The sequence below is a fragment of the Salmo salar genome, chromosome 05, assembly GCF_965601325.2.
Source record: "Salmo salar chromosome 05, fSalSal1, whole genome shotgun sequence".
Lineage (NCBI taxonomy): Eukaryota > Metazoa > Chordata > Actinopteri > Salmoniformes > Salmonidae > Salmo > Salmo salar.
In genome coordinates this window covers 75,163,183-75,179,449 of record NC_138295.1, presented here as the reverse complement: position 1 = coordinate 75,179,449, position 16,267 = coordinate 75,163,183, and the positions used below count along the sequence as shown (strand labels likewise).

The 16,267-nt window shown below is 42.9% G+C and overlaps 1 long non-coding RNA gene across 1 annotated transcript in view; it reads left to right on the top strand.

The window, feature by feature from the left end:
* The first annotated feature begins 3,415 nt into the window (after nt 1-3,415).
* The window catches only part of LOC145879572 (uncharacterized), a 29,601-nt gene continuing 16,749 nt past the window's right edge, over nt 3,416-16,267 (top strand). The window contains exon 1 of the long non-coding RNA XR_014392411.1: nt 3,416-3,515. This is a non-coding gene — a long non-coding RNA (uncharacterized LOC145879572). The remainder of the gene's footprint in view (nt 3,516-16,267) is intronic.

Sequence of the window (16,267 nt, the reverse complement as noted above, 5' to 3'; positions counted from 1 at the left end):
CCATTTCGAATCCAACCGCACCTTCTCCGCTATGCAATCTGGTTTCAGAGCTGGTCATGGGTGCACCTCAGCCACACTCAAGGTCCTAAACGATATCGTAACCGCCATCGATAAGAAACAATACTGTGCTGCCGTATTCATTGACCTGGCCAAGGCTTTCGACTCTGTCAATCACCACATCCTCATCGGCAGACTCAATAGCCTTGGTTTCTCAAATGATTGCCTCGCCTGGTTCACCAACTACTTCTCTGATAGAGTTCAATGTGTCAAATCGGATGGCCTGTTTTTCGGGCCTCTGGCAGTCTCTATGGGGGTAACACAGGGTTCAGTTCTTGGGCCAACTCTTTTCTCTGTATACATCAATGATGTCGCTCTTGCTGCTGGTGAGTCTCTGATCCACCTCTACACAGACGGCACCATTCTGTATACTTCTGGCCCTTCTTTGGACACTGTGTTAACAACCCTCCAGACGAGTTTCAATGCCATACAACTCTCCTTCCGTGGCCTTCAACCGATCGCTGCCTGCACCTGCCCGCCTGTCCAGCATCACTACTCTGGACGGTTCTGACTTAGAATATGTGGACAACTACAAATACCTAGGTGTCTGGTTAGACTGTAAGCTCTCCTTCCAGACTCACATCAAACATCTCCAATCCAAAGTTAAATCTAGAATTGGCTTCCTATTTCGCAACAAAGCATCCTTCACTCATGCTGCCAAAAACCCTCGTAAAACTGACCATCCTACCGATCCTCGACTTCGGCGATGTCATTTACAAAATAGCCTCCAATACCCTACTCAATAAACTGGATGCAGTCTATCACAGTGCCATCCGTTTTGTCACCAAAGCCCCAGATTCTATCCACCGCTGCGACCTGTATGCTCTCGTTGGCTGGCCCTCGCTTCATACTCGTTGCCAAACCCACTGGCTCCAGGTCATCTACAAGACCCTGCTAGGTAACGTCCCCTTATCTCCGCTCACTGGTCACCATAGCAGCACCCACCTGTAGCACGTGCTCCAGCAGGTATATCTCTCTGGTCACCCCCATTGCCAATTCCTCCTTTGGCCGTCTCTCCTTCCAGTTCTCTGCTGCCAATGACTGGAATGAACTACAAAAATCTCTGAAACTGGAAACACTTATCTCCCTCACAAGCTTTAAGCACCAGCTGTCAGAGCAGCTCACAGATCACTGCACCTGTACTTGGCCCATCTATAATTTTGCCCATACAACTACCTCTTCCCCTACTGTATTTATTTATTTTGCTCCTTTGCACCCCATTATTTCTATTTCCACTTTGCACTTTCTTCCACTACAAATCTACCATTCCAGTGTTTTACTTGCTATATTGTATTTACTTTGCCACCATGGCCTTTTTTGCCTTTACCTCCCTTATCTCACCTCATTTGCTCACATTGTATATAGACTTATTTTTCTACTGTATTATTGACTGTATGTTTGTTTTACTCCATGTGTAACTCTTTGTTGTTGTACGTGTCGAACTGCTTTGCTTTATCTTGGCCAGGTCGCAATTGTAAATGAGAACTTGTTCTCAACTTGCCTACCTGGTTAAATAAAGGTTAAATAAATAAATAAATACATTTGGAGTAAACTAATGGACAACAATACTTGGGCTTCTACTTCCAGCTTATACATTTACATTACATTTACATCATTTAGCAGACGCTCTTATCCAGAGCGACTTACAGTAGTGAATGCATACATTTCATACAATTTCATACATTTTTTTTTTTTTCTGTGCTGGCCCCCCGTGGGAATCGAACCCACAACCCTGGTGTTGCAAACACCATGCTCTACCAACTGAGCTATACATACTATATCGTTTTCACGGACACAGGATATTTTACATTAGTTATCTATTTTTGTATTTTATTTTTGTCCTACCCTTCAGCTACCCTATGTTCTTTATCTCACACATAATAACAGAATGAACACTGCTAAATTCATTGTTTTTGGGATTTTCAATTCTCAATTTTCCCTGACTGTCTATCTTTTGTTAATTGTTAGTTCTCTAAGATTGTATTATATGAAAAATATATAGGTCCATTATCTTTTCTACATACATGTACTTTATATTAGTTTTTTTCCAAACCCTGAAAATTTAATTCTTAAAAAAAAAGACTTAGACAGCCCCAAAAAACGCTTAGGTGGCTCTCCCAATGATTTAAATGGAGGAATAATCACACACACGCTAATATAGTCAGGCTGGGGTAGTGTAGTCAGGATGGGGTAGTGTAGTCAGGCTTAGGTGGCCCTCCCAATGATTTAAATGGAGGAAAAATCACACACACGCTAATATAGTCAGGCTGGGGTAGTGTAGTCAGGATGGGGTAGTGTAGTCAGGCTTAGGTGGCTCTCCCAATGATTTAAATGGAGGAAAAATCACACACACACACACACACACACACACACACACACACACACACACACACACACACACACACACACACACACACACACACACACACACACACACACACACACGCTAATGTAGTCAGGCTTGGTTAGTGTAGTCAGGATGGGGTAGTGTAGTCAGGATGGGGTAGTGCTGTCAGATTGGGGTAGTGTAGTCAGATTGGGGTAGTGTAGTCAGGACGGGTAGTGTAGTCAGTACAGGGTAGTGTAGTCAGGACAGGGTAGTGTAGTCAGGACAGGGAAGTGTAATCAGGACAGGGTAGTGTAAAGGGTCAGGGGGGGAGTCCTCCTTCCAGTGTACCCCTGGTTCTTAAACTATTTGATCCCAAAGCCTGTCAACATTATTTGTAACCCACCCAAGCATAGATCTAGGACCATCTTGTACAGGACTGTGATCGTTTAGGACCAGGGAGGTAGTGGAGGGTTAATACACGTAAATGCTGTTTACGCACCTTTTTATTTGTGAAATAGATTAAACTTTTTTATTTTGTTAATTAGCATTTACCCAATTACTATTGCATTCCCAGTGTTGATCAAAGCTCAGAACGCTTATATTCTCAGAGTTTTAATCACTCCTGCCTCTGTTATGTTCGCCTGCCCCTCCCAGATTTGCCTTGTTAGCTGTACATTCACCACTCTCTCAAATGGCTAACTCCGCCCTCTTGTGAGTGGCGGCACAGGCCAAGGGCCAGTGAGACGTTACACGAACTACCCCAGCTTGAGGTACAACCATACCCCGTTCAAAGGCACTTACATCTTTTGTCTTCCACATTCACCCTCTGAATAACACACATACGCAATCTATGTCTCAATTGTCTCAAGGCATAAAAATCATTCTTTAACCTGTCTCCTTACCTTCTACAGCTACCTTCTACTAGCTAGCTAGCTAGTTGGCTATAAGGATGAAGTAAGAAGCTAATGTTAAATGGAGCCTGACCTCAGCAGGCTACTAAGTTCTCATCATAACTTTTCTTTACAGAGAGTACTGGTGAGACAGACGGTGGTGAGGCTGAGGCAGGCTGTGATGCATGGAGGAGGAGGCAGAGGAGACACAGAAAGAGAGGAAGCCAGCAGAGAGAAAGGTTAGTACAGTGGTTCCCATACTAGAGGTCAGAGCCCCATGTAGGGTCCACTGAGAAAATCTGTGCTAATCTTATCAATCAAATGGAAGTACTTAAAGAAGATATGTTTCATTATGAACATCTCCCCATGGTCTACCTTCCCTATTTTCCTACAAATACAATCAACATGCTAATAATAGGGTATGTTATAGGAACACACCCCCCTTAAGGAACATTTCTTTTTGAAGTTTGAGAAGATTTAGATATCCATAGACAAACAACATTTTGAACAGATATAAGTGGCTACAATACATGTTTTGTTTGTTACTTGCTTTTCAAAAGAGATGCACACGTTTTGTGCTCTTGTAGGAAGCAACCACTGACTAGAAACTAGCTATAATTGGGCTAATAACTCACTAGCAAAGAATAGGAACAAATGTACACAACTGGCTACATGCAAATCCATATATGGCAATGGTCTATTTGCATATAGGGATACTGCAGCTCTGATTGGTTACGGCGCACCAGTCTGTGTAGAGTATGGGCTTGAGTCGTGCCTGTCAATGCAATAGAATCCTACTCAATGCAATCTTCCTACAAGAAAATCTCTTGCATAGTTTGTTTTGTTTCAGTATGCTGGATTGAAAGTGGCTAATATTGTGTTGATTCGATCACATTTTCCACAGCAGAGGGAAACGTTGATAGTGTTAACTAATGGGGAAAACTAGAAAGTTGAGTGAAGTTCAATCTCGTGCTTCTCTGTGAGGGCTGATATTTCTTCTGCGAGGCAGTCCCAGGGAGCTGCACGCCCACGCGTAACCTAGTGGGAATATTGCTCACTATTAATATCCTCACTATGATGAGGTTTCCTGTCCAAATGATACTAAAGTATCTCAAAATGTATTGTGTAACTCAGTGAATTTACTTCTAAATGATTTGGATATGATTTGGAAAATGCTAATATAGGTACCATTGACTTGAATTAGACTGTCCCTAACATACTCTCTTTAAATTGTACAAATTTATAAAAAAAATATTTCAAAATGTTCCTCTGTAACAATGTGGATTATTTATCTTTAGGCTTGGAGTGTTTAACCCCAAGCTGCTATAAAAATGGAATACGTTTTTGTTCATATTGGTGGTGGTTTGTCTCGATCGCCCACTGGAGTCTATAGTTTACCACTGGAGTTTATAGTTTACCACTGGAGTTTATAGTTTACCACTGGAGTTTATAGTTTACCACTGGAGTTTATAATTTACCAATGGAGTTTATACTTTACCACTGGAGTTTATACTTTACCACTGGAGTTTATAGTTTACCACTGGAGTTTATAGTTTACCATTGGAGTCTATAGTTTACCACTGGAGTTTATAGTTTACCACTGGAGTTTATAGTTTACCACTGGAGTTTATAGTTTACCACTGGAGTTTATAGTTTACCCACCTTTTTTTAACGACTACATCACTGTTTAGGACATATCAGTTGCTCCTTGAAACTAGGCTTATAGGTGGTTAGTTGATAAAGCCCTCTGTGTAGAGGACAGAATGTGATGTTCTGATGGCTGTTCTGTGTCTGTCCAAGAAGATAATCAATTGACCCACTGATAATGAAGTTAACCAACACAACAGAGCAGGTCACATTCTGTGCCTAGCTTACATAGAGTATACTGCTGCAGGCAAAGGTTAGGGTCGCTCATCGCAATTTCACAGGGACACCTTCCCTGTCAACTCTCTCTCACTTTTTCTCTCTCTCTATAGCTGAATCCCAAATCACCCCCTCTGCCCTCCATTTGCGCATACACGCGCCTCTCTACCAGTGTACCAAAGCTGAGGGAGTGAAAATGATGGAGGGTGTAGGTGCTATTTAGACCCTCCGATAACCACTTCAACCGAGCCAGCAATGTTGCTGGTTTCAGAACGAAGTGGAATCCCATTAGGCACCACTTTATTTGAGTTTGTGCAGTTTCACACAAAATAATGTAGGAGGTGTCTAATTAATTGTCACATGCAGTAGTGGAAAAGTACCCAATTGTCATACTTGAGTACAGTGCCTTGCAAAAGTACTCACCCCCCTTGGCGTTTTTCCTGTTTTGTTGCATTACAACCTGTAATGTAAACTGAATTTATTTGTATTTCATGTAATGGACATACACAAAATAGTCCAAATTGGTGAAGTGAAATGAAAAAAATTACTTGTTTTAAAAAATTCGTCCATATGTATTCACCCCTTTGCTCTGCAACCAATTACATTCAGAAGTCACATAATTCATTAAATAAAGTCCACCTGTGTGCAATCTAAGTGTCACATGATCTGTCACATGATCTCAGTATATATACACCTGTTCTGAAAGGCCCCAGTCTGCAACACCACTAAGCAAGGGGCACCACCAAGCAAGTGGCACCATGAAGACCAAGGAGCTCTCCAAACAGGTCAGGGACAAAGTTGTGGAGAAGTACAGATCAGGGTTGGGTTATATAAAAATATCCAAAACTTTGAACATCCCACGGAGCACCATTAAATCCATTATTAAAAATGGAAAGAATATGGCACCACAACAAACCTGCCAAGAGAGGGGTGCCCACCAAAACTCACGTACCAGGCAAGGAGGGCATTAATCAGAGACGCAACAAAGCGACCAAAGATAACCCTGAAGGAGCTGCAAAGCTCCACAGCGGAGATTGGAGAATCTGTCCATAGGACCACTTTAAGCCGTACACTCCACAGAGCGTATGGAAGAAGGTACTCTGGTCAGATGAGACTAAAATTGAGCTTTTAGGCCATCAAGGAAAACGCTATGTCTGGCACAAACCCAACACCTCATCACCCCGAGAACACCATCCCCACAGTGAAGTATGGTGGTGGCAGCATCATGCTGTGGGGATGTCTTTCATCGGCAGGGACTGGGAAACTGGTCAGAATTGAAGGGATGATGGATGGCGCTAAATACAGGGAAATTCTTGAGGGAAACCTGTTTGTCTTCCAGAGATTTGAGACTGGGACAGAGGTTCACCTTCCAGCAGGACAATGACCCTAAGGATACCGCTAAAGCAACACTCGAGGGGTTTAAGGGGAAACATTTAAATGTCTTGGAATGGCCTAGTCAAAGCCCAGACCTCAATCCAATTGAGAATATGTGGTATGACTTAAAGATTGCTGTACACCAGCAGGAACCCATCCAATTTGAAGGAGCTGGAGCAGTTTTGCCTTGAAGAATGGGCAAAAATCCCAGTGGCTAGATGTGCCAAGCTTATAGAGACATACCCCAAGAGACTTGCAGCTGTAATTGCTGCAAAAGGTGGCTCTACAAACATTGACTTTGGGGGGGATGAATAGTTATGCACGCTCAAGTTTTCTGTTTTTTTGTCTTATTTCTTGTTTGTTTCACAAGAAAAAATATTTTGCATCTTCAAAGTGGATAGGCATGTTGTGTAAATCAAATGATACTAACCCCCAAAAAATATATTTTAGTTCCAGGTTGTAAGGCAACAAAATAGGAAAAATGCCAAGGGAGGTGAATACTTTCGCAAGGCACTGTAAAAGTAAAGATACCTAATAGAAAATGACTCAAGTAAAAGTGAAAGTTACCCAGTAAAATACTACTTGAGTAAATGTCTAAAAGTATAGGGTTTTAAATATACTTAAGCATCAAAAGTAAATGTAATCGCTAAAATATACTTAAGTATCAAAAGTAAAAGTATAAATATATTAAGCAAATTCCTTATATTAAGCAAATATTTGTTAAATGTACAGATAGCCAGGGGCAAACTCCAACATTTAGACATAATTTACAAACGAAACATGTGTTTAATGAGTCCACTAGATCAGAGGCAGTAGGGATGTAGGGATGACCAGGGTTTAGTGTTCTGTTGATAAGTGCATGAATTGGACCGTTTTCCTGTGCTGCTAAGCATTCAAAATGTAACGAATACTTTGGGGTGTCAGGGAAAATGTATGGCCTAAAAAGTACAATATTTTCTTAAGAAATGTAGTGAAGTAAAAGTAAAAGTTGTCAAAAATATAAATTGTAAAGTACAGGTACCCAAAAAAACTACTTAGGTAATACTTGAAAGTATTTTTACTTAAGTACTTTACACCACATGCATTTGTTTGTCGGATTTCGAAACTTGACACATGTAAAAGATGAAATACCACACAAATGAAATGTTTAACTGTTACTGGGGTTAATATCTTGTAAAACGACAGGGGGATTTGTTCATTCGAATGTCATGCTTTTTTAAATTATTTAAAAGTGGAACATGAATTGTATCATTCAAGTCAGGAGTGTGTCTCGAAGTTGATGGTTTATTGATTCCATTGCCACTCTGGAAGTCACCCCCTGAGCTTCATCAGCAACACGTGACTACGGGAGGCCCTCCAAGGGAGTTGGTAGGGGCTAGGGGGCAGTTTGGGATTCACAGTCTCGCTCTCTCTCTCTCTCACACACACACAGTCACACACACTGTGTGAAGTCTGTACCTTTACCTACTTGTACTGTATCCTACCTATGTGTGTGTGTATACTGCAGCCAATCACCAGTATGTGTACAGTTAAAGTTACCAATGTGTAGTGGTTCCTACCTGTGTGTTCAGTTACCTACTGTATCCTACCTGTATGTGTACACTCCCTCTGGCTGTGGTTGAGTGGTTCTTATATAAAGACTTGAGTGGATTATCACAGTAATGGTGGGATTACTGCAGTCACGAGCCCAGCTGTAATCCGCAGCATTCCGTCACCACCACCGCAACACAGATCTCAATACCATTCCCAATCTTAGTCTTCATCCCAATCGCATTAATAATTCACTATCAAATCTCTCTATCACGGCTACATTCCCCCTCAAACCAATCCTCTTCCTTTTCATCTCTTTTTCAGTTACCTCGCCTCGGTGACTGTATTTACTACAGTTCACCCCCTCTACTCTGTCTCATTCTATATACTACGGTCACCCCCTCTACTCTGTCTCATTCAAAATACTACTGTTCACCCCTTCTACTCTGTCTCATTCTATATACTACGGTTCACCCCCTCTTCTCTGTCTCATTCTATAAACTACGGTTCACCCCCTCCTCTCTCTGTCTCATTCTATAAACTACGGTTCACCCCCTCTTCTCTCTGTCTCATTCTATAAACTACGGTTCACCCCCTCTTCTCTGTCTCATTCTATATACTACGGTTCACCCCCTCTACTCTGTCTCATTCTATATACTACGGTTCTCCCCCTCTACTCTGTTTCATTCTTTATACTACGGTTCACCCCCTCTTCTCTCTGTCTCATTCTATAAATTACAGTTTTCCCCCTCTACTCTGTCTCATTCTATATACTACAGTTCACCCCCTCTACTCTGTCTCATTCTATATACTACGGTTCACCCCCTCTACTCTGTCTCATTCTATATACTACGGTTCACCCCCTCTACTCTGTCTCATTCTATATACTACGGTTCACCCTCTCTTCTCTCTGTCTCATTCTATATACTACGGTTCACCCCGTCTTCTCTCTGTCTCATTCTATATACTACGGTTCACCCCCTCTACTCTGTCTCATTCTATATTCTACGGTTCACCCCCTCTTCTCTCTGTCTAATTCTATATACTACAGTTCACCCCCTCTACTCTCTGTCTCATTCTATATACTACGGTTCACCCTCTCTTCTCTGTCTCATTCTATATACTACGGTTCACCCCCTCTTCTCTCTGTCTCATTCTATATACTACGGTTCACCCCCTCTTCTCTCTGTCTCATTCTATATACTACGGTCACCCCCTCTACTCTGTCTCATTCTATAAACTACAGTTCTCCCCCTCTACTCTGTCTCATTCTATATACTACGGTTCACCCTCTCTACTCTGTCTCATTCTATAAACTACGGTTCACCCCCTCTACTCTGTCTCATTCTATATACTACGGTTCACCCCCTCTACTCTGTCTCATTCTATAAACTACGGTTCACCCCCTCCTCTCTCTGTCTCATTCTATATACTACGGTTCACCCCCTCTTCTCTGTCTCATTCTATAAACTACAGTTCTCCCCCTCTACTCTGTCTCATTCTATATACTACGGTTCACCCCCTCTACTCTGTCTCATTCTATATACTACGGTTCACCCCCTCTTCTCTCTGTCTCATTCTATAAACTACGGTTCTCCCCCTCTACTCTGTCTCATTCTATATACTACGGTTCACCCCCTCTACTCTGTCTCATTCTATAAACTACGGTTCACCCCCTCTTCTCTCTGTCTCATTCTATATACTACAGTTCACCCCCTCTACTCTGTCTCATTCAATATACTACGGTTCACCCCCTCTTCTCTGTCTCATTCTATAAACTACGGTTCACCCCCTCTACTCTGTCTCATTCTATAAACTACGGTTCTCCCCCTCTACTCTGTCTCATTCTATATTCTACGGTTCACCCCCTCTTCTCTCTGTCTCATTCTATATACTACGGTTCACCCCCTCTACTTTGTCTCATTCTATATTCTACGGTTCACCCCCTCTTCTCTCTGTCTCATTCTATATACTACGGTTCACCCCCTCTTCTCTCTGTCTCATTCTATAAACTACGGTTCTCCCCCTCTACTCTGTCTCATTCTATATACTACGGTTCACCCCCTCTACTCTGTCTCATTCTATAAACTACGGTACACCCCCTCTTCTCTCTGTCTCATTCTATATACTACAGTTCACCCCCTCTACTCTGTCTCATTCTATATACTACGGTTCACCACCTCTTCTCTCTGTCTCATTCTATAAACTACGGTTCACCCCCTCTTCTCTCTGTCTCATTCTATATACTACGGTTCACCCCCTCTACTCTCTGTCTCATTCTATAAACTACGGTTCACCCCCTCTTCTCTCTGTCTCATTCTATATACTACGGTTCACCCCCTCTACTCTGTCTCATTCTATAAACTACGGTTCACCCCCTCTTCTCTCTGTCTCATTCTATATACTACGGTTCACCCCCTCTACTCTGTCTCATTCTATAAACTACGGTTCACCCCCTCTTCTCTCTGTCTCATTCTATATACTACGGTTCACCCCCTCTACTCTCTGTCTCATTCTATGAACTACGGTTCACCCCCTCTTCTCTCTGTCTCATTCTATAAAATACTGTTCACCCCCTCTTCTCTCTGTCTCATTCTATATACTACGGTTCACCCCCTCTACTTTCTGTCTCATTCTATAAACTACGGTTCACCCCCTCTTCTCTCTGTCTCATTCTATATACTACGGTTTACCCCCTCTTCTCTGTCTCATTCTATATGCTACGGTTCACCCCCTCTTCTCTCTGTCTCATTCTATAAACTACAGTTCTCCCCCTCTACTCTGTCTCATTCTATAAACTACGGTTCACCCCCTCTTCTCTGTCTCATTCTATATACTACGGTTCACCCCCTCTTCTCTCTGTCTCATTCTATAAACTACAGTTCTCCCACTCTACTCTGTCTCATTCTATATTCTACGGTTCACCCCCTCTTCTTTCTGTCTCATTCTATATACTACGGTTCACCCCCTCTACTCTGTCTCATTCTATATTCTACGGTTCACCCCCTCTTCTCTCTGTCTCATTCTATAAACTACGGTGTACCCCCTCTACTCTCTGTCTCATTCTATATACTACGGTTCACCCCCTCTACTCTGTCTCATTCTATATACTACGGTTCACCCCCTCTACTCTCTGTCTCATTCTATATACTACGGTTCACCCCCTCTACTCTGTCTCATTCTATAAACTACGGTTCACCCCCTCTTCTCTGTCTCATTCTATATACTACGGTTCACCCCCTCTACTCTGTCTCATTCTATATACTACGGTCACCCCCTCTTCTCTGTCTCATTCTATAAACTACGGTTCACCCCCTCTACTCTGTCTCATTCTATAAACTACGGTTCACCCCCTCTACTCTCTGTCTCATTCTATATACTACGGTTCACCCCCTCTACTCTGTCTCATTCTATATACTACGGTTCTCCCCCTCTACTCTGTCTCATTCTATATACTACGGTTCACCCCCTCTACTCTGTCTCATTCTATATACTACGGTTCACCCCCTCTACTCTGTCTCATTCAATATACTACGGTTCACCCCCTCTTCTCTGTCTCATTCTATAAACTACGGTTCACCCCCTCTACTTTGTCTCATTCTATATTCTACGGTTCACCCCCTCTTCTCTCTGTCTCATTCTATATACTACGGTTCACCCCCTCTTCTCTCTGTCTCATTCTATAAACTACAGTTCTCCCCCTCTACTCTGTCTCATTCTATATACTACGGTTTACCCCCTCTTCTCTGTCTCATTCTATATACTACGGTTCACCCCTCTTCTCTCTGTCTCATTCTATAAACTACAGTTCTCCCCCTCTACTCTGTCTCATTCTATAAACTACGGTTCACCCCCTCTTCTCTGTCTCATTCTATATACTACGGTTCACCCCCTCTTCTCTCTGTCTCATTCTATAAACTACAGTTCTCCCCCTCTACTCTGTCTCATTCTATATACTACGGTTCACCCCCTCTACTCTGTCTCATTCTATAAACTACGGTTCACCCCCTCTTCTCTCTGTCTCATTCTATATACTACAGTTCACCCCCTCTACTCTGTCTCATTCTATATACTACGGTTCACCACCTCTTCTCTCTGTCTCATTCTATAAACTACGGTTCACCCCCTCTTCTCTCTGTCTCATTCTATATACTACGGTTCACCCCCTCTACTCTCTGTCTCATTCTATAAACTACGGTTCACCCCCTCTTCTCTCTGTCTCATTCTATAAACTACGGTTCACCCCCTCTTCTCTCTGTCTCATTCTATATACTACGGTTCACCCCCTCTACTCTGTCTCATTCTATATACTACGGTCACCCCCTCTTCTCTGTCTCATTCTATAAACTACGGTTCACCCCCTCTACTCTGTCTCATTCTATAAACTACGGTTCACCCCCTCTACTCTCTGTCTCATTCTATATACTACGGTTTACCCCCTCTTCTCTGTCTCATTCTATATACTACGGTTCACCCCTCTTCTCTCTGTCTCATTCTATAAACTACAGTTCTCCCCCTCTACTCTGTCTCATTCTATAAACTACGGTTCACCCCCTCTTCTCTGTCTCATTCTATATACTACGGTTCACCCCCTCTTCTCTCTGTCTCATTCTATAAACTACAGTTCTCCCCCTCTACTCTGTCTCATTCTATATACTACGGTTCACCCCCTCTTCTCTCTGTCTCATTCTATAAACTACGGTTCTCCCCGTCTACTCTGTCTCATTCTATATTCTACGGTTCACCCCCTCTTCTTTCTGTCTCATTCTATATACTACGGTTCACCCCCTCTACTCTGTCTCATTCTATATTCTACGGTTCACCCCCTCTTCTCTCTGTCTCATTCTATAAACTACGGTTCACCCCCTCTTCTCTCTGTCTCATTCTATATACTACGGTTCACCCCATCTTCTCTCTGTCTCATTCTATAAACTACGGTTCACCCCCTCTTCTCTCTGTCTCATTCTATATACTACGGTTCACCCCCTCTACTCTGTCTCATTCTATAAACTACGGTTCTCCCCCTCTACTCTGTCTCATTCTATATTCTACGGTTCACCCCCTCTTCTTTCTGTCTCATTCTATATACTACGGTTCACCCCCTCTACTCTGTCTCATTCTATATTCTACGGTTCACCCCCTCTACTCTCTGTCTCATTCTATAAACTACGGTTCACCCCCTCTTCTCTCTGTCTCATTCTATATACTACGGTTCACCACCTCTTCTCTCTGTCTCATTCTATAAACTACGGTTCACCCCCTCTTCTCTCTGTCTCATTCTATATACTACGGTTCACCCCCTCTACTCTCTGTCTCATTCTATAAACTACGGTTCACCCCCTCTTCTCTCTGTCTCATTCTATAAACTACGGTTCACCCCCTCTTCTCTCTGTCTCATTCTATATACTACGGTTAACCCCCTCTACTCTCTGTCTCATTCTATAAACTACAGTTCACCCCCTCTTCTCTCTGTCTCATTCTATATACTACGGTTTACCCCCTCTTCTCTGTCTCATTCTATATACTACGGTTCACCCCCTCTTCTCTCTGTCTCATTCTATAAACTACAGTTCTCCCCCTCTACTCTGTCTCATTCTATAAACTACGGTTCACCCCCTCTTCTCTGTCTCATTCTATATACTACGGTTCACCCCCTCTTCTCTCTGTCTCATTCTATAAACTACAGTTCTCCCACTCTACTCTGTCTCATTCTATATACTACGGTTCACCCCCTCTTCTCTCTGTCTCATTCTATAAACTACGGTTCTCCCCCTCTACTCTGTCTCATTCTATATTCTACGGTTCACCCCCTCTTCTTTCTGTCTCATTCTATATACTACGGTTCACCCCCTCTACTCTGTCTCATTCTATATTCTACGGTTCACCCCCTCTTCTCTCTGTCTCATTCTATAAACTACGGTGTACCCCCTCTACTCTCTGTCTCATTCTATATACTACGGTTCACCCCCTCTACTCTGTCTCATTCTATATACTACGGTTCACCCCCTCTACTCTCTGTCTCATTCTATATACTACGGTTCACCCCCTCTACTCTGTCTCATTCTATAAACTACGGTTCACCCCCTCTTCTCTGTCTCATTCTATATACTACGGTTCACCCCCTCTACTCTGTCTCATTCTATATACTACGGTCACCCCCTCTTCTCTGTCTCATTCTATAAACTACGGTTCACCCCCTCTACTCTGTCTCATTCTATAAACTACGGTTCACCCCCTCTACTCTCTGTCTCATTCTATATACTACGGTTTACCCCCTCTTCTCTGTCTCATTCTATATACTACGGTTCACCCCTCTTCTCTCTGTCTCATTCTATAAACTACAGTTCTCCCCCTCTACTCTGTCTCATTCTATAAACTACGGTTCACCCCCTCTTCTCTGTCTCATTCTATATACTACGGTTCACCCCCTCTTCTCTCTGTCTCATTCTATAAACTACGGTTCACCCCCTCTACTCTGTCTCATTCTATAAACTACGGTTCTCCCCCTCTACTCTGTCTCATTCTATATTCTACGGTTCACCCCCTCTTCTCTCTGTCTCATTCTATATACTACGGTTCACCCCCTCTACTTTGTCTCATTCTATATTCTACGGTTCACCCCCTCTTCTTTCTGTCTCATTCTATATACTACGGTTCACCCCCTCTACTCTGTCTCATTCTATATTCTACGGTTCACCCCCTCTTCTCTCTGTCTCATTCTATAAACTACGGTTCACCCCCTCTTCTCTCTGTCTCATTCTATATACTACGGTTCACCCCATCTTCTCTCTGTCTCATTCTATAAACTACGGTTCACCCCCTCTTCTCTCTGTCTCATTCTATATACTACGGTTCACCCCCTCTACTCTGTCTCATTCTATAAACTACGGTTCACCCCCTCTACTCTGTCTCATTCTATATACTACGGTTCACCCCCTCTTCTCTCTGTCTCATTCTATATACTACGGTTCACCCCCTCTTCTCTGTCTCATTCTATATACTACGGTTCACCCCCTCTACTCTCTGTCTCATTCTATAAACTACGGTTCACCCCCTCTTCTCTCTGTCTCATTCTATATACTACGGTTCACCCCCTCTACTCTGTCTCATTCTATAAACTACGGTTCACCCCCTCTTCTCTCTGTCTCATTCTATATACTACGGTTCACCCCCTCTACTCTGTCTCATTCTATAAACTACGGTTCACCCCCTCTTCTCTCTGTCTCATTCTATATACTACGGTTCACCCCCTCTACTCTCTGTCTCATTCTATAAACTACGGTTCACCCCCTCTTCTCTCTGTCTCATTCTATAAACTACTGTTCACCCCCTCTTCTCTCTGTCTCATTCTATATACTACGGTTCACCCCCTCTACTCTCTGTCTCATTCTATAAACTACGGTTCACCCCCTCTTCTCTCTGTCTCATTCTATATACTACGGTTTACCCCCTCTTCTCTGTCTCATTCTATATGCTACGGTTCACCCCCTCTTCTCTCTGTCTCATTCTATAAACTACAGTTCTCCCCCTCTACTCTGTCTCATTCTATAAACTACGGTTCACCCCCTCTTCTCTGTCTCATTCTATATACTACGGTTCACCCCCTCTTCTCTCTGTCTCATTCTATAAACTACAGTTCTCCCACTCTACTCTGTCTCATTCTATATTCTACGGTTCACCCCCTCTTCTCTCTGTCTCATTCTATAAACTACGGTGTACCCCCTCTACTCTCTGTCTCATTCTATATACTACGGTTCACCCCCTCTACTCTGTCTCATTCTATATACTACGGTTCACCCCCTCTACTCTCTGTCTCATTCTATATACTACGGTTCACCCCCTCTACTCTGTCTCATTCTATAAACTACGGTTCACCCCCTCTTCTCTGTCTCATTCTATATACTACGGTTCACCCCCTCTACTCTGTCTCATTCTATATACTACGGTCACCCCCTCTTCTCTGTCTCATTCTATAAACTACGGTTCACCCCCTCTACTCTGTCTCATTCTATAAACTACGGTTCACCCCCTCTACTCTCTGTCTCATTCTATATACTACGGTTCACCCCCTCTACTCTGTCTCATTCTATATACTACGGTTCTCCCCCTCTACTCTGTCTCATTCTATATACTACGGTTTACCCCCTCTTCTCTGTCTCATTCTATATACTACGGTTCACCCCTCTTCTCTCTGTCTCATTCTATAAACTACAGTTCTCCCCCT